At 35.5% G+C, this 20,277-nt stretch overlaps 1 protein-coding gene across 2 annotated transcripts in view; it reads left to right on the forward strand.

Moving 5' to 3' along the window:
- sm (smooth) overlaps positions 1 to 20,277 on the forward strand; it is a 68,196-nt gene that overhangs the window by 24,348 nt on the left and 23,571 nt on the right. The window contains exon 1 of one of the 2 annotated variants that reach the window (XM_064354984.1): positions 13,512 to 13,533. The exons of the other annotated variant lie outside the window; for it this stretch is intronic. The gene's annotated coding sequence lies outside the window, so the exon portion shown is untranslated. Of the gene's footprint in view, positions 1 to 13,511; positions 13,534 to 20,277 lie in introns of those variants that run through there. 2 annotated transcript variants of the gene reach the window in all.

Genomic DNA, 20,277 nt, shown 5'->3' on the forward strand with positions numbered 1-20,277 from the left:
CATACACAAAATAAATAATTCCTCACACGACTTCCGGACACAGTTAACAGAGATAACTGAAATTTAGAGTCTTGGCCCAGAGGCCTCGCGCAGAATAACGTTTTGATCGTCTTGATTTAATATCTTGAGGGTCGAGGAACTTGCCGGTAGGTAATGGATATGATTATATCGGAAAGTGGAACATCAATTTTGTTCACGTTGCAGGAATTTTCTTTGAGTCGGCCAATGCCGGCGCTTCATTTCCCTGTTGAATGCTTTTTACGTCGATTTTGGACGACGTGAATGGCTTTCTTCAAAGTTTCGCGTTTTTTTCTTGTTGTTACAAAGTTATGTAAGCAAATGTCGTTAACGAGACATTCTTGAGGCTTGTCGGTGAAAAACTGATCGATAGGGTTGATCCAACTGTGAAGGGTTGTTCACACTTAAATGCTGCTGAAAAGGAAATTAAAAATATCTAACATTTGCAGCGATTTGTTGAAGTTTCTTTTTGTTATCTTTTTTCGAGGGGTGGGTATGTAGACGTTAAAATTACATTTATGAGTTAGCTCCACGTCCAGCATAAAGGACTCCTCGGGGAGTTTTTTAAACGAGAAACGTGCTGGAATTTCATGTTATAAAAGTAATTTAAAAATAAACGCGAGCTTTTCGTGAAATTTCTGATGTGTGCTTGCGTCTGTTTTGTATCAATGACGCGTTGTATTCCTCGTCGCCGATTTTACATAACGAGATCGTTAGTTTTAACCGCGCGACTTTTCTTAGATGATTTATCGCATTTATTTGTCGATGTCGTGTAAGCATGCGTTTGAAATTAAATTTCGTGTTTGATCTATATTTCAGTTTTGTGTGTGCGTGCATCTTTGATTATCTGATTTCTTCTTAATTAAAATTGGGCTTTAAATTTTTTATTGCCTGATACGTCGTTTCGAATTAATTCTGTGGCACGATTTTTTGTTTACTTTTGGTTACTTTAATAGGGCTAAGACATGGGAAAGGAAATAAAAAAACTAATTTTCTTTTATATTTACAATGCTTTCCGGAATTTTTGATTAAATTCAATATATTTTTTGAATTACAAAACTACGTAGTAACTAGTTCAAAATCATTGAGAGTGGTTTCAAATGAAAAAATTATTGATTTTGATGCTTTCGTGTCGTCTCAGGTATAAAAATAAAAATTTGAATGTTTGTTTACATGATCTGTTATCGTTTATTGATTCAGGATTTTTCCCAAACGGTTTATCAATTTCATAGGCACGCAAACATTTTGATGTCAGTGGGGTGTAATTAAAATAAAAGGGGAACACTTGATAAGATTTATTTTTTACTTTCCGTGTTAACCTTTGGTTTATTAATGTTTTAATTAAGGAAAAAGTTATAACGGTTGTGGATATTGTCTCGGGAAGTTGTTAATCTTCTAATAAATTATATTTTTAATCTGGACGCTGTTCAGTTGAAGCAAATGGTCTGTTAAAGTCTTCTGAGTTATTCCAGACAGTCGAGAAATGTAAAATTGGTTTTCTGTTATGCATAATAAGAAAAGTTTTAAATAGTTTCTACGTTGTTAGAAGTATTTTTGTATTGTGAGAAACGTGAGCTCCAATATATTTCCTGTCATTTATGACTTGCTTTGAATAATTCGCAATCTGTTTTTCCAAATTAATTTGAGGGAGGCTTATCACTTACTTATCTAGAGTAATGGGCATATCTGTTACACCTTTCTTTCCTCATTGTAATTTGCAGGAAAGTTTTCAGTTTCACGAGGTTTTTTCACGCCTATCCTCATTCTTCTCTGTCTGTCGTGAATCTACAGGCAACAGGATTTGTCTTAAATACTTACTGTCTAACTTTACTTGTCTTTTTCACTTTACCGAGCCGTTGAACCTCTCCAGCATACAAAAACGCTAGCGGAACAATTTACTGGTACATCCAAAATTAAGTAGTATTTTGTTTCGTTTTGAATTTCAGAAATAAGCAAACAAGTACACTGTTTGTGGTTTGCTTTTACATTAATTACTTATTCAAGTTCAAAGCGAGCAGTTCGTTTATTTTCATCGTTGAGTTATTTCAAGTCATTTTACCAAAACAGTCGAGAAAAATATAATTCGTCTCATTACCAGCTTGTACGAATAATGGTCTTCACTTTTTATCTGTTAACTAGCACGATTGTCCTCCAAGGATTGTATCTCAACAACCTAATAATTTGCCGTGAAAAAACAGGGCTTGTTTCTATCCAATTAACCGAGAACTGCTTTTAGCGGAGGACTTTTTTTAATACTAAATATTAATTTGCGTTCGCACGTTTTAACCGTCCATTAAAACTTCTTGCGGAAAGTGCGACAGAATAAGAAAGTTTCGTTCAGAGGTGTCTATTTTGATTAAAACAGGCGCCCGGAAAGGATTTTTAGTTGATTAGTTTAATTTGTAAGTGTAAGTTTGGTGCCGATGTAATTAATGGATACTTGATTACTCCCATACGTCGTTTCCAAATTAATTAACAGATTGTCCCATCTAGTTAACACCCATCAACGAAAGGGATTTGGGGTGACCGCCCAGTTTCTATAAATGACTACTGTGGAAGCGATTATCGAATTTCTAAATGGCGGGAATTTAATCAGCGGGCCGGAGTATAAATTAATAATTAATGAAAACGGATCACCTAATTGTAGACTTTGGAGTGGAGTTTACACCGGATGCATTCTCAAGTCTCCCGTCTTTGTCACTATTTCGAGTTAGACGGAGATGATTGTTAGTTTTTTCCTCAGATTCACTAAATAATTTCTCTTTGATGTAGATCTAACTACATTAACGCTCAAGTTCGCTGTTTCGGACTAGATGCAGCGGAAGCTTTCGCATCCAACTTGACCCAGTTGGAGTTTTATAATTTATGGTTTAACGTAGGTCTGTGGGCGTCTTGTGTGTTTTTGATGTCATTGTTTTTTGGTTGTAATGAGGTGTCATGGTATACGCCAAACAGTTTTAAACGCTAAATTAATAAATTCATGCAGTTGTCGTCTGTACGACTTGAAACTCCATCTTCATAAATACCGAACTAGCTTTGAGACATTTCTTGGCAGCTGTTACATATTGTGTATTAAATAAGGTAAATGGTACTAAGGCAAAACGCTTAATTTGTAGTAAAAGCTCATATTTCACGGACATTGCAATTACGATGTGATATGACGAGTCGTTAACATTAAAGCTACCTTATTAACTCTCACTTGCTGGAAATTATTGGCGGTTTGCTTAACCATCACAAGGACAACGAAAGGCGAATCCTGTTTCTAGGCCATTTCAGGATTTTTGTTGGTGTGTTTTTTTTAATAATTCATAGGTTATAAAAAATATTCTTCACGGGAAATTGATATTTCCCGGTCAAATAAAGAAACTCAAGTTTCTTCCACTCCCGGTCACGCCTATTGACAATGTGCCAAATTATATTTTTTATTTTAAAACTCTTTCCTGTGATTAATATGTGTAATTTTTACTAAATTCGAACCACCAAGCTGCATATTTTTTATCATGAAAAGTAAAGTAGTTCATATAATTTCAATTACGTTTTAAACAGCACGTACAATTTTTTGCCTTAAAATTTCTGAGCTGTTCAACTTTTTGCATTATTCATCGTTCTAATTAGACGGTGCTAAGTCTGCGAATTTATTAACTGTGATAAATTAAGCGGCGTCATCAATCGATAAGTAATAAAAAACAATTGCTGTCGAGCTTTGTTTCAAAAATTTCATCAAAATGTTGATTAAAATTTATTTACTCCCCATTGCGTCAATTCGATCAGTATTTGAAAGATCGTTCCATTTTGATTGTGTGTGGATGCAGCTAGTTAATAAAAAAATCAACTTGACGTTTGTCATGTAGGTAATGAAATTTTTTCCTGCCATAAATGATTTTTAACGGGACAAAATGCAAATCGCATTTTGCTAAAGTAAATCAGAAACGTCAGAGCACGGATGCAGCTCAAAATCCGCTTTGAATTACGAGAACTCGCGGCACTAACAAAACTGCAAAAGAATAAACATAAAAGAGGCGACGATGGCAGTAGAAACCAATTTCACAGTTTGTTTTTTGAAAGTAGGGCACGTTATTTTCTTTTTTCTGTGCATTCTTGCTTTTCAACGTCCGGATTGAAATAAATCGTTTGTTGATAGCCGGAAATTGGCATTTTAGTGGCTCATTTTTCGTTAGCCAGTTGACTAAAGTTACATCGTTGACTGTAAGGTTTTTCAAGCTTTAATAAAACATGAAGCCAAAGTGCCATTATGTAGTAAATTTAATTTTCTCTCTTGAGTCGTGTTTATTTCAGGATTTATAAACTGTAGCAGTGGCACGTAGATCTTTCCGGGCGCCATAACATTTTAATGTAATTTTAGGGGAGGCAGAATTTTTAATTTAATAATATTTTAAACTAAACGAGAGGGTTCTTGAGGATTTCGCGGAAATGCGTGGGTTTTTTACGTGTAGGACTGATTAGCGAGAGAAATTTAAATTAAGCTGACTGAGTTGCCGTTGTTCCATTGAAGGTTTCAGTTGATTGGTTTGGACAGCGCACATGTACGAGGTAATCTCGATCTGGGGTGGAAAACCGGAAAATTAAAGCCACGAGCTTGAAAATTATCCAGGTTAATGGGTGATTTTGCCATTTGATAGAAACTGCCTAAACGGCCAAAATTAATTACCTGTTTTTATGTCTTGTACCTAGTGTCCTGTTTAGATTAAAGGATAATTACCATAAAGCTTAGATGTTATCCGAATTACTTACTTTTATGTTGTCATCACGCTTTATACAGATGTGTGATCTCGTTCCAATGCGAATTTATAAATTTTGTTACGCTTGTCATTACTTACAACTATTTTAACAACTTGGACGATAGGTGCATGTATATTTGTTTTCAAATTTATTTACCTGTTGGAATAAATGAGTCACCTAATGGCTGGTGGAGTGGAAGCAATTTTCCTACATTGTTTCTATCTCATGCAGGAAATTGCATTGTACATTCTAAAAAGACAAGCTCCCGGAAAAGATCCTTTTATATAAAATTGCACCGCACATCTCTAAATCCCCGTAATAAATATACACAGAAGCACATACCTTTCAGTTTTTTACGAAATTCAATTTTTTCTCGTGATTGGATGTTCGACAACAATGAGTTTGACCTAATTTGCTCAAGGAAGACGTCTTCAACTTACTTAGGGGTAAAAGCTATGGCAAAAATAATTTATAACGGACCGGAAGTGCCATCAACTAAGATAAAATAGTAACGATCGTGCTCTGCTATCACAGAGACCATCGCTTTTCTTGGATTAATTTGCTTTATCGGAACGTGAGGGTAAATGGAGGGTGATATCGTAATCCAGTAGAATTTTCGCACAACTAAATACGTTCGGGACGTAATTTTCCAATTTAATTGGTGAAAAAACGCAATGTTCTAGCTTTTCGAGTCATTTTCTGTTAAGACGGGAAAAATTGAAAACATCTGTGGCGTTCAATGAAACACATTTGCGAGTCTTATTATTACCATTTCACAATTTTTTATTTTTATAAATGCCACGTTATTTCAAATTTAATTACTTTTCTACCAAAAATAGAAGCTTATTTCAGTTTAAGCAAATTTGTTAAATTTATCAAATTTGGTGCTTCGATGACAGTTTCGTGTTAAATTTAAAAGTGATGAATTAGCATCACCGAGTAGGAAACGTTGAATTGCAAATTTTCTCGCTATGCTCACCACACTGAGAAAAATGTTGGTCATGGTCGTGACATGTTAAATATGAGAGTTTGTCTTGATAATTAATTAATGTGGAATTTCGTGCTTTTGGCTAAAAAACGGAGAATGAAGCTTTTGTCAGGATTCATGTTGTGTTTTGAGTGCCTCAAAATATTTCTTATTATCTGAAGAATCTTGAAAGTTTAGTCGTAAATCGCACCTGCACAGAAAATAAGCTCGAGTTTTGAAACTTTCGAAAGACACGCAGATCTTTTATTTGTACACTGAAGAGGAGACGTAAGAAACCAACTTCGTTAGAGGTTGTCATTTCGTCAAGTTTTCATCTTTTGAAGACTTCGCTTCCGAGAAACGTTACCGCAATTGAATATACTTCATTTAACTGAATGTAGGAAGTGGTTAATAACAAACTTCGATTCGGTTAACAAGTTCAACTACTGAAAGTCATTTCAACGTATTAGGTGAACAGTTGCTACATTATTTACTAGTTTGTATCGTATTCTCTTAGAGGGAGGAAAAGAGACTCTGTTACAATCGACGGAACCGTATCCTCGTTGTGTGTATATTTTGAACTACGTGTGCGGCGTACAAAGGTTCATTTATTTGAATAATTTACAATGAGTGAAAGACTCGTATTCAACAGCTCCAATAATGACTATTGTATTTATTTCTCTAGGTGCTGTAAATGCTCGAATAATAACTTTCACAGGGTGGGTTTCAGACCTAACCAAAATTGGCAATTCTGTCCGAGAGGTTTGTTTTGTAATGACTTAATTATCGCGTAATTGCCTCGTCAAGTTTTGGTTTTGCTTCCATTGGATCGAGAACAATTAACTGCGACAGTAACATCAGACGAAAATCAGTCCGAAATAGCCAACCATCTCCATTTGCACGCACAATAACCAAAATAACTTTTCCGGGGATGATTACCCGGAGTGATAAAACGCTTTTTCTGATTTACATGTGCCACCGGAAAGTTTCGAACTGGGGGCAAAAGAAAATCGTGTGAGATTTAACCGGTGGCATGGCGGTGAAAATGCATTAGCACGATTTTGAGTTGCGATAGTTTTACCGGAAAAACGCGATAAACGCTGTTCGAAAATGGATTTCGTGAAATATAGAGATATTTCGAAAGAGATAGATATCGAGCAAATATGGTGCCGGTGGCTTTACTCGATAATCTTCTCCGGTATCTTGTAGCCCGTTTATGAAAAGCTGGAATCGTTTTATGAAAAACGTGAAAAAGTCGCATAAAAGTGGAGTATCAGTGCGCGTACGGATTTTATATTTTCGGGCATTAAGCCCGATGCTGTGCGAGTGTGTTATTAAGATTTTATTTAAAGGAAAGTGCCGAGATAAGGAGATAAATCTCGGAATTACTTCGTAATAGAAGTGATGGTTGTTAGGGCTCTCTAAATATTTTCAAATCATTTCTCTAAGAGCAGCTTAGAGGGTGGGGGTTAACTTTGTCATTTACTTTATAATTACACAACTTTGCTCTACGTAAAATTTAATTGCCGTCATTAACGACGTGTCGACACACTATGCTCCATCCTGCTGTAACGAATCCCGTTTCTGGTGTCGATCGCATCTCAGTTCCTGCGAACAACGATGGCCGTTAAAATTTTCCTTCCTGCTCGCAAATTGTTTACGTTCCTGTCGCAGTCCGAATTTTTCGAGTCGATTGAGTCGTTTTTTCCTAGCGGGAAAAACGCTTTAATTAAACCGTTCTGGAACAATCTATTGTTCGGATGAACTTGTCTGCAATGGCCTCTCTTGTGAATCGTTTGGACAGGACGTTGAATGTGGCGGATGCGGTTACCCACAGCCGTTCGTAAGTCGATACCTTGGTTCTGCGTCTGCTATTTTAGTTGATTGAGCATCGAGAACACCCTCTCTATCACATTGTGGTCTCTTTAGATTTGGTTCGCGAACGCCTCGAACATTGATCCAGCAGCAGGAATATTCCGAGACAGCAGGAACAAACTTTGGGATTTAATATCGATAGAAATTGATTTAGTAATCAGTTTGTTTATGCAAAATAGTCGGAAATGTGCATTTTTCATTAAAAGGATGTTTGGCTAAGTTATGCATTTATTACCGTAATGGGTCTGGATTCACGACCGGAAGAGGTTAACCGAGAGATGGTAGGACCTAAACAGAAATTGCGGTTGATGCAAATGGCTAAATGTAAAGCTTGTGGTTATTCTCGTTGAAGGATTGAATACAGTACAAGTTTTTACAGAAGCAAGGAGTTATGGCTTATAAATTGCTTGTTAAACACCGATGTGTCTGAAACAGTTAGTAATGCTAAACCTTGTTAGATACAGACAAAAGTCAACGTGCAAGTTTAACGTATAGAATACAAAATTAACCTCGTAGTTAGATAATAGTGTTAATCTAATACTATTAATATTATAGCGTTAATTATAGTGTGTTCGTATTAATGTTTGTAAATGGGATTATGGGGGAGATATGTTGCTGAAATACAGATTTATACCGTAATAAATTTCTTCAGAAGAAAACAGTGTCATCGAGTTTAAGAATGACTCGTAAAATCTATTTTACTGTTGGCACGGAAGTAATCTCGGTGGAATTATGTTTCTAATGTGGATTCATATAGAAGGACTTGGGGAAAATTAAGGATCCCAGTGACCCTCCTGCAATGCTCAAACCAAATGTCCGGAAACAAAAGCTCTGATTTCGTGTAATGTACAGAAGGTTAATTTGAAATGATTTGAATAGAAACCCAGAGATGAGGGCTTCATAAGGATCCATACTTTGGTTTCAAAAGATTATAGATTGGTTGTAGGCAAAATTGCTTTGATTATTGAAACCTCTGCGAAAGTGAACCAACAAAAACTCTTCTTTACATTATAGATGATGAGACTTGATACCTCGTAAGGTATAGAAGGGCTTAAGTGTCTTGAAGTTTTGTGGGAAAGTTATATAGATTTTGAAAGAGAGAATGAGGTTATTCGATGCACGAAACCATTCAGTCTGTGACAAACTCGAAAGCAGTAAGTAAATGGAGAAAGATGGATGGTGATATTCAATATGATAAAGGTACCTCACTTTTTCTTGTGTCATCATACCTCAGAATTTTTTTGTTTTAATTTAAAGAGCAAATCCTAATTTTTAATGATTTTCTACAAATATAAATCACTGGAAGACTTTATTTTTAACCTCTGATACATATTTCATGGGCATGAATTATTGAATAAGGGCAAAATGCCATTCTTTTTTATCACGTATTTTCTGTGTCTTTTGTTTTATGACTTTACAGGTCGAAGCCCGAAGGTAATCTTAAAAGGGAGGATTTATTTTATTTTAGGGAAATTTACCGCTTTATCAGGAGAGAAAAGTGTATCGACATTCGAAAATATTTACTGGTTCGCCTCGAGTCGTTTTCTTTTTCGCAGCTGTCGTTTTGCGGGTGTAAATAATTTGAAACAGTTTCATTTGTCGAGCATGACTGCTCGCGGCGCAAAGTTGCATCGCTACGCATTTGACATTAAGAATTTTTAAATTTCAAATGCCAGGAAGCCATCGTTGAACATTCCGTGCAGTCTTCTTCGTCGAATTCCACACTCTCGTTGCTGTGTTCTGCGTGTAACTTGTGTAGCATTTTAAAAAATGATGTCGACATAAAACAGGTCTTATTAACTGGAAGTTGTAATTTTTCTCAACGTAAAAAATGTGACGTAGTCGTAAACCACGCTGATGGTAGACATCAGCCTTTCGTGGATAATTGCCGCTGATTTATTAGCAGTTGAGGGTGCTTAAAACTCGTGAAAATTTTAGAGCATTCGCAGGTGAAAACTCTGGGCCGATGAAATTTTAAATTGGCGGTTTTGTGGAGTGATCCTCCATCTTAGGCTCTTATTCACATGTTAAAATTTAATTTGTAGGGAAAAAGCCCCGTATCCTTGATCAAACGTTTTCCTTCGCCGCAATCGTTGGTAATCAGTTTTGGCGAAGTGCTCGTGCGGATATCGGAATGCGTTAAGCTCCCACGTGCAAAGTGTACTTAACGATCGATTTCCTCGCGTTAATAGGGCGCTGCGTACATACGAGACTTTTGTTACGCTGTAAATTATTAATAGGATGGCTGGGCTGTGTCCCTAAAAAGCTCGATGCTTACATAAATCGGAATTACGTTTGATACGTGCCGTTAAGAACGTTATATACGCGAGGGCGGTAATCGTAGCAAATTTGCTTAGACCTGATTTATGATCCGAGCTCGAATCGTATTTCTCTCAAGTATTGTACTTAAATTAGATGATAATGTCGATTCTTTATGTTTTAATAAGCGGGAGCGCACCTTGAGGAATTTAAGCTCTTTCAAAGGTAATTGAATCAAGGCACTATTATTTCCATTACAACACCGCCGAATAATAGTCGGCGTGATGATGATTTATTTCTCTCCTCTTTTTTGTTTGTCTCGCAAGTTTTCTCATTCGGAATTGTAAAAAAGCCAAGATTGCCGCCCCCGGACATGACAAGGGCGGCGAATTGGAGCATTAAATAGTATCTCTATTGGACGGGATAAAGTTTGGTTTCTTGTCCGGAGAATGTCGTCGAGATGCTCGGGATAATGTCGTTTACCCGCCCCAATACGTAATTTCAGATTAGGTTAAGGAATTTGTAATTCGGCCGAAGTTTCGAACACATTTCTCACTTCCATTTCGTGGAATAGAAGCTTTTTTACGTCTTTCTCTTTGTACGTTATTGGGGTTTTGCCACCGTAAGGTTATTTCGTGCTTTTTTTGATTGGCGTGCGTATAAAACGAAATTTGTACGACGTTTGATTTTATTAACTGATAAGGAGGATCTTTAAGGAAATGTAAAATAACATCACGACGCTGAAAAGCTTGATATCGGATAATATGAAAAGATTGCTCTGGAAACCGGATGTTAAGAAATATCAAAAGTACAAAATTTTATTTCAAAATATGGGAAGTGAACTTGAATAAAAGAGGATTGCTTTCAAAGTTCTTCGAGGTTAGATTTGAATGTTTTTGTTTGCTCTCTTAAAGGTGAATGAATATTTGATCAATTTTTTGCTGCTTATTTTATTAATTTCGTTGTAATAGTGGCAACTTTACTTTGAATAAATTATTTAGTTCAGTGTTAACAAACCCTATAATCCTAATGGCCTTTAAACTTAGTAAGTAATTTGGAAGTTTATCTAGAGCGACGAAAGGGCAAAGTAGGAAGAAATTGCTTACCCGTTTATGTTTATTCTATACGAAATGATTTACATTTGGGGATTTTATAGACCATTTTCTTGCGAATTACCTCTATAAACATTCTCGGAGATGCTTTCATTATACGTACTTTTTGTCTCTTTTTATCATAAAAAGTACATTTCGTAAGAAATCATCAGATTAAAACGGCTTTTCTAGAGAAAATGCCATTTTCAAACAATACGAAAGAACTATTGTATGCACCCACTTTTTAGTCATTTCTAAAATGGGTCACATAGACGTCTGTTGGAATTCCTGCTGCGCCGCCTTAACTTTGCTCATCCGTCGGTAAAATATGAGTATAAATTAAACGGTAATTAAAACTGTTAGAGCCTTGGGGGTTCTGACTTTCGGGATTAAGGAAGTGGCGTCTCTAGCTGAAACTAAACTGTTGGGCAAATAAGGAAGATGTGGCGGAGCTTTCGCCAAACTTTACCCAGAAGAAGGAAAGCGTCGGACGCGTAAACTCCGCAATCATCGAAATTATCTCCGAGTTTTCACGGATTAGAGTAATAATCAGTAAATTAGATTCGCAAAACCGGAGTGGATAGTCAAGACTTGTAATTAGGCATGGCCTCAGGCGTGACCTGATAATTGCAGAAGAGAATTTTCATTTCATTGTGGTTTTTTATCCGGTTAATTTTTGTAATTACGAATTTCGAAACGTGTACGCTACACTTGATTTTTCAATTAGATTTTAATTACGGTCCGGTTGGTGTTTATTTTTGTTTGTTGTGAAAAATATGAGGCTTTTAATTAGGAAAAGTTTGCCTAAGCTAAATTAAATTCCGGGTATTTGTCGTTAAATGGAACAAAAATTGAGTTTAGGGTTTAATTGTTGAGTGTTTGTGAAACGTGTTTCCAGGTTTTGCATGGATTAACGTTACGTTGCTTCTTCACAAATATTTTTGTTTTTTCTGTTTACTGACAATAAAAGCAATTGAGGTCAAGAAAAAAGTTACAATTACAAGCGATGATGAAGGTTGATTAAATTACATTCTTTGCATCGTTGATACATTTGGGGAAATGAAGGTCGGTTTGTCACGCATTAAATTAATTAAAACCTACCCTAAAGGTGACGACAGGTTGAAGTTATGTAAAATGGAAATGATAGCATAATGGTCCAATTAATTTTTTTAATTGCGTAGATATTGCAAGGGTTGGGCGGAGTAATAATACTTACAAAAAAATAATAATAAAATTGTGGCAATACATTGTAAAGCAGAAATATTTTGTTGGATTTATTTTAGGAAAAGCTGAATAATTTTGCATTTATTACAGTGTTTAGAGCAGGTACGCTGTATTTGTTGCAGACATGTTACATTGATATTTTATAGTATGAAACGTTTTATTGTTATTTCATTGCAAGTACAGCTATTTATACAATAGTAGATTTTTAAATTTTGAGTATGATTTACGTTGCGAAAAAATTGAAACTAAAATATATTATGTAGGTACAAAATGGTTGCATAGAAAATATATAATAATAAATAGAACTTTAATTATTGCAGAACTTGGGTGCACTTTTATTTTCAGTTTTCATTTTAATAAATGGATATTGAGATGAGAATAAAGTTTAACATGTTTTTTAAATTAAAAAGCAACAATTTTTGTCGTTTGTTGTTGAAACGTAATTAAAAAGTGAATTATGGTAATTCGCTTGGGGGTTCATACATTGTACGCACTATTCGGCTTGTTTATTGTTTTATAAATCAACGCACAACGCATTCAACTTACAAGAAATCTCAAATCTGAGATTCTATCGTTTTAATACCATTTGTATAGTCGAAAAAAAATTCATTTAAATTTTCATTACTACTTGCGCATGCAAACATGAATAGCTCTATACTTATCTCAAACAAGCGTCAGGGTGCTTATCTAACAATCGCTCAGCCAAACCACATCAACACAAATATCGTACACGACATACTTACTAATATTGTGTTTCCATTGATTCTCCGATGTATGCATGCTTTAGCATCTCGTCTATTCCAACTTGTGAAAATTTAGCTTAAAACACTTATTTTGCATTGTTAATGATGCTTGTCGTTGTGAAATCCGCTTGCTTTAGAGCGTATGTGTAAATAAACAACGTAAACTCGGTTAATATTTATTAGAAAATAAATTTCCAACAACGAACTTTTTTAATCATGCACGGACACTTTGGTTAATTCATATTTGAATATTTAACTAGTAAAATCGATGTGCTAGATTTCACACGACATGACATCGTCATATTATGCACATGCATCTTTCCATTAAAATATCTATCCATAAACTACGCTTAGTCTCTCTCCTCTATGGACACAGAAACACAGACAGACGTTGCTATATGCCTCAACTGCGCGCCCTGCATACAGACAAACATGCACATCACCACCAAAAGACCTAAAGATACAAGAACAAGTTTCAAGAGGCTCACCTGTGGCTGTCTTGTCTGTGTGCAGGTCGCCGCAGAGGGTAGCCTTCGACATCCTCTCCAACGGGTTCCTGAGGAGACACGGCCAGTCCTGAAGACATCCACAAGAAAAAAATAACGCCTCCAATCAGGTAATTTTTGTAAATAACGACGATGGATTTATTCCCGAAATCGTGGTCTGACGCAAATCCGTAACATTTATACAGCGGCGATCGATCATTAAAAGGCCAAGAATTAGGCATTATGGTACGTGGTCTGCCAGCAAAATCACAAAGTTTTCGTTCGCACTAAAAGCCGTATTGAAAGAGCTTTTGTCAATCACGAGCAAAATTGTGGAATTATGGAAATGCAATGCATTCAAATCGGCGAAAGCAAAATTTCATGTCTCTCTACATCAAATAAAAAATGGAGATTTGTCGTATTGTGGATTCGAGCCAGGAATTCTTCGATTAGTTAGGGTAGGTTTCATTCGAGTACAGGTGGAGTGCATTTACGACACTGCAAAAAACTACTTTGAAAGGGTCGACCCAACTTCGTGATCGTGTTATGCAATCAAAGAAACAATTTTCAATTTGTGATGTTTGAATTTCAGCTCTAGGATAACTGACAATAAATTTTGAGCCTTACAAAAAGTAATAAATAATCGCAGTTGCATTTACTGCAAATAATTCATTTATGCAAATTAATTTGCATGGATTTATTATAATAGTAAATACTGTGTCGTTGTGACAGCAGTTGTTAAAATTCCCATGTAAGGTTTATAAGTGCTTGTGGTAATGCAATGTTATTAACCTAGTGAGATTATCTAACTATTAAACAAATTTCAACTATGTTTATTTATTGAGAGGCATAGACATCGTGATTGCGAAACTACGAGACTAATTAAGCCACATGTTGTACTCTCGTGTCTTGATCGATCTGACGATAAGTGAAGAGTCCTCGAACTCCACTCCGGGAACTCGAACAAACAAAATTATACTTTCAATCTTCGAGTCTGGATATTTTTACTTCCGGTGGTGTCTATTTTCCGTTCCATTAGTGCCGTAAAATATCGGTCCATTTTTCGCCGAGTTCTATCAGGATGGAGAGCTTGGATGTATCATTTCCTTTTAATTTATCACGGCTTCAATTCGGCGGAGAAAGAGAGTCGGTTGGAGTGCTATAAACATGGACCAATTTGGTTTCGACCGAGCTCACCATTAAATACAATAAAGTTTCCCTTTGACCTTTCATAAATAGATGTATTCGAGGATTCGTGGAGGTTTTCGCAATGACACAGCGAGACGTGAGGGATCAGTGCCGGAATCCTCTCGGATGCATGGTGTTAACTTTTGGATGACTTGTGCAGGAGGCGATATAACGGACGTCTTACACAGCTGACGCCCATCACTGACAGGGAACGGGTCATATTTAACAGGCAGTTACATAGTAGATGTTCAGTGCTCTACGTTGCTTATTAAATTTTAAATGGATTTTTGTCTCCGTTTTTATGCTTTATTTTTGTCGTGTTTATCCAACGTATTCGTTTCATGGTGGTTAATTCGTCCAATGAAAATTTCTTTTATAACGTGTTCTCAGCTGACAACTCCGGAAACTATTTTCTTGGAACAGAGAATGTCATATCTTGGTAATTATTACTTCACGTTTGAGTTACGGTCTGTGCACTTGCCCTTCTAATCATTAAGGGTTTTTCTAAAGTCTGAAAGCGTTCCATTTCATGAATTTTTCTTCTTTGTAATTAGTTTATCTGCTCCCAAGGAAAATTGTCACAATTGGCTAGCTTTAACCATTTGAATTTAAAGTCGAGATGGTGCTGGATGCTGATCTGTTTTTGTTATTTTTGCTTTAAGATAACCCTTTAACGAGTTTCCACAGAGCTGCACAAGTACAAAGTGTTGACATTGTTGTAGCCTAACACAACAATTTAACTATTACACGTGGCTGGATATACCGATAATTGAGTTTATTATTGTTGTGACAGAATCTTGTTTTAATAGTGGTTTCAATTGACTCGAAAAACAGTTTTTATTTCCATAAATGGCAAAATCATTTTGTGTCAAGTTATCCAACTTTTAATTTAGTGATTGTACCAAAAGTGCATCTTTGTTCTTGGTGACCTACATATACGCGATTTACTCGGCGACAAATGTTAATCGAATTCGCTTGATTAACTCGTAATTGTAAAATTTACGATCAGTAAAACTATTCGTAAACTCGTTCAGCGAGTTGGCAAAGTGCTTCGCAGTGAAACGTCAAAAATAAATTCGCTTTTTGCGTGAAATCACTTGCAAAAGCACAGGTGCTTTAATTAACAGTTTTCGGATGGCGGGAGGAAGAAGCGAAACCGCTCTTCCACTATCCAAATATCACGTTTCCTTTCATTCGAGTAAATTACATTGCGTTCTGTGTGCGTTCAAGGGACGTATTGGTTTACAGCCCTTCGTTTTGTTTTCCCACTGCACGAGTTTGATTCGATTGACATGTAAGCAAGAAGTGGGTGCTACTGGAAATAAATCAATTTAAAAGGATCGTAATTTATTACCGGCTGAAACGTCAGCAGTTTACTAATTGAAATTAATGTTGTTTCGGCTTGTTTGAATGGAAATTTGTTTAGGGATTTTGTTTTTAGGTAAAAAGCTTCTTTTGATTATGTGCTTTCAGCAAATTTTATGTTATTTGAGCGAGTTTCTTTAATGGAAAATGAATTAATTTTTGATAAAGTGTGTGCATAAATAAGACATATTTTTTCCTTCTTGCTTTAATTGGGACTTAGAGATCAATTGTTTAGATCAAGAGTTCTAAAACTTGTCGGAATTCTCAAACGCTTTTGTGTTTAATTATGTTTTGTTTCCAAATTACTGAATATAAGATCAAAGCACTCAAGATCTTGTTTTCGTACTAAGTCACTTTTGATAATCTAAAGACTACAACAACCGAAGATTAAACTTTGCACCTCGTAAAACGATTTTAATCCATAACAAGGGAGAAATCGATAATTGCAATTTAATAACGTCTTGGCGATAAATTATGTGATTTTTTATGAAGCTACATTTTTAGTAGCGGCAGTCATAAATCAACCAAGACATTTAGAAAACTCAGAGCATATCGTTAAATATGTAGTGTCTTAATCGTATCATTAATCTTTCTTTTTCCTCTTCGTAATTGTGATGGATTCGTAACAATTCAGAATGGATGATTTGATTTTGGATGGGTTTGTTTACAAGCATGAAACCATAATCAATTAATAATACATGTTCCGAAGACCGGAGGGTTAGTGAGTAATCATAAACCCCTAACTATTCCTCAGTGATAATTTATTCAAACGCAATGAATGATTTATTGGAAGTTTCGTGAATCTGTAACGTGGTTCTACTGAGACGTTTTTCAATAAATAAAAATCTATGAGGAACCTCCGCTTGTTATCTTCCTTAGATGTAGTCTTAAGTACTATTTTATTCACGTGATATTGCACAGTGCTCTTTTATCTCCTATAAATTTACTGTTTTCGGTATTGTTCTGCATATAATTCTGTCCGTTGTCTCAGATAGTGATACGAAATGGTCTCCTCGAAATATATTTCACCTGTTCCAACAGTTCCCTGTAGCCTTTTCGGATCGATGCAGTTGTAATTTAAAACTGGGCTTTTTACATGCACTCGTTACGCTCGAACGACTTTTTCCAATAAAATCGAACTTCTTTCCTGAAAGACAATCCTTTTCTTTGGACGTCAAGTTTCATTTTTGTCATTATCGGTTAAGACCGATAATGTTCAATTTAACTTTTCGGATATCGTTCTTATGATCTCGTGAAGTCGATATATAGCGTTGGCGTTTTTCAAAGTTGGCAATTCTCTTCGGAGAAAAGAGCAAATGCCTTTGATATTGTGCTTCGTTTAACGATGATGAGAGATTTTTGCTTTGGAATTTTTATCGGATGAAATCATGACAAGACGACTTTAATTTGTGGATTTTTATAAAAATTTATTGGTTTTAGCGTTTTATATTCCTCAAAGGATCGGCACAACATAAATGGTGACCAAGCTTTTACATGCTGTTTATTTTAGATTCGTTTATGTAAACGGGTTCACATGACACTTGTTTTCGGTTAGTTTTGCCCGGAAAGGTTGTTATCGGTAGCAAGGGGTGTTTCACACACAGATAGGATTTGATATTTTCCAAACGGCAAATAAATTTATATCCTGCACGTCTAATTTTAACATTGTTCTCATTGTTTGGACAAAAATCTTTAAATATATTTTATTGCACTGTACTTTTGTATTTGTTTGTTTAATTTTAAATATCTATATTCGCTTTGGATTAAAATTAAAATAAAGATTTTGATCATGAATTTAAATCGAGTTTCTTCGCTTCGAAAAATTTAAATGTTGATAACCTGGCTTATAAATTTTATACTGACGAGGAAATATTACTGAGTTATCAATTTTTTAAAGTATATCTTGAGTGAAAGGCGATATATCTTCTTTATTGAGTAATAAAGTTTTGGCAATATAGGGCTGCAACTCTTATGGCATGAAGGGAATGAGTTGTTTGCGCGATATTTTTTAAATAACACACTTCGACAAATGTTTTTTACAGTCTTTCACACATGTGTTTTAGCGACATAAACAAAAAATACTATAATTTTATTTAAAAAATTCCGAAATTTTTATTTCACATTTCTTTAAAATTCAAGTTGTATTGTGTGTAATCTTTAGTTCAAGCTTTCAGCTTTGCTATCTTCTAATTGTTTTATTTTTTACTTATTGGGTTTTTGTGAATCAAATTTTGTGTTTCTCCTATTAATTAGAACAATTAATCACTGGTTCAGTGTTACTATGCAGTTACACCTAACGTTACACCCGTTACAGTTTTTCAAAGCTGAAGCTAATTATGCTTTTTTACGCTACATCATTTTAATTGTGAAACTTTTAAAATAACATCATTAAAACAAGTAGTAGACCCGTTTGTCGTATTAACACCATGGAAGTTTCAAATACGTTATTTATTTTTAGTTTACAAACAGATGCTGCGGAACGAAGTGTAACGTCGCTCCACAATTACTAATTAATAATAATTGGCCGACTGATTGCCCACTAAAACTGGATAATTTTATTTTCAGAGTGAAATATTATTTATTCCTACAGAGGGTTTACTTTAGCTTCATTAAACATCTGATTAAATAGAGTAATTTAACGTTTAAATTTCGTTAATTTATCTCATTTCTCTCTGGCAAATTCTCCGTTTCGAGAGTTTCGTCGTGCCACTATTCCAGTTTTATGTTTTCTCAGCTTTAGTTTGAACTAATATCAGCGGAATTTCCCCGAACAATGATAGTCCGGAAATGTTGATATTTGTCGAAGCGGATTAATCTGAACATTGCATTGCTCGGAACAGCAGCTATTATTCAGAGGTTCCGGGAAAGACCGCTAAATAATTTACCTGAGAAAAGACGTATTTGTCGGTGATTAAAGCGTTTGTTTAATATGTAAGACATTTTGGTGGATGCGCCGGTGCAAGAGAGTCGGGTTCTAAAACACGAACCTCTTTAAAGATATCGGAGCGCCGTCACATGATTGTCTTCTTATCTCGAAACAGGGGCCGTCTTCATGGCGTTCTATTACACAGGACGTGAGAACGAGATGAAACTCTTCTGGTTTATTACATCGCTTGGCTGCTTTTAAAAGAAGCGAAGCTTACGGGAGGAGACGGTTTACATTGGATGAATTTACGATCTTTTGAGAAATTGTCTCCGGATTCTTCTTTAACGGGACGCTTTCCGGAATGCAGATAAGTTTAATTGAAACAAAATAGTCGGTCCTGGTTTCTTGTTGCTTTACTTGATTTTTTCGTTATTATTTTTAGTTTGGAATAATAGAGCGTTGGTTTGGCTTATTTCCGCGAAACTTGCGATCTATTTATTCTGTTGAGTGGTCTCGATTTCAATCACTAAATGGCTTTTTGAATAAGTCGCACGTGAAAATTCTTGCAGATTCCGATATTTTCAGCTTTCAGCTCGGGCTATATTTCCTACTTATCTGTATACCAACTTCGAAAGTTGGATAAAAGTTTTTGCGACTATTCATCATGAAATTCTCCGAGTATCAGCTGGAGACGGTCGGCTCAACTGTTGATTCAGTCGGGTTTGCGTTATTTTTCTCGAACGTTTTGTATCAGCAAAGTTTACGGATTGGCCGCATGCAATTAAACGAAGATTAGTTAACAGCGACTTTTGAAAGCGTCGGAAAGTTGCTCCCGCTATGCAAACTTTAGAAAATACCTCGTTTAATTATATTGAAATGACAACTTGCTGCATTTGGGGGCTATAAAAGTTTTAAACGAGGCAACTCGGAAAATTCCGACTCAAAGTACTATTCTGGTGCTGTTCGATCATGTGATTTTACGTGTAACGAGCTCATGTGTTTATACATTACATTTCCTTTGAACATTTGTTTTGGCAACGGTAATTACATCATTTCGTTTTCGTCGCTTTCGGCCTGATTTCCTAATGAATGAAAATATTTATGGTCGGTGTAAATGGAACTCGCGACCGAATTTCGTTTACTTTTGATAATTGAAGTCGAAAATGTATTTGAAGGGAATAAATCTTTAAGTGGTTTGTTTTTAATGTGTAGGAAAAACGACCGATATGAGTAAAAGAGAGTCTCCCGGGTTCTGTAATATTTAACAAAAAAGAGATTGGCTTTAAATAATGCAGACGTGTTTTGTGAGCTGTAAATTTGTCTCTCACCATGTAAATTTTGCGTTTCTGGAGCCGAGAATTATTATGTAAAAATTCTACTTTAATCTGAGAAGTTTTCTCCTGAATTTAGATTCATCAATTGTTGTCTTATTTTCATAATTCAGAGCGAAATTAAA

The sequence above is a fragment of the Tribolium castaneum genome, chromosome 1, assembly GCF_031307605.1.
Source record: "Tribolium castaneum strain GA2 chromosome 1, icTriCast1.1, whole genome shotgun sequence".
Classification (NCBI taxonomy): Eukaryota; Metazoa; Arthropoda; class Insecta; order Coleoptera; family Tenebrionidae; genus Tribolium; species Tribolium castaneum.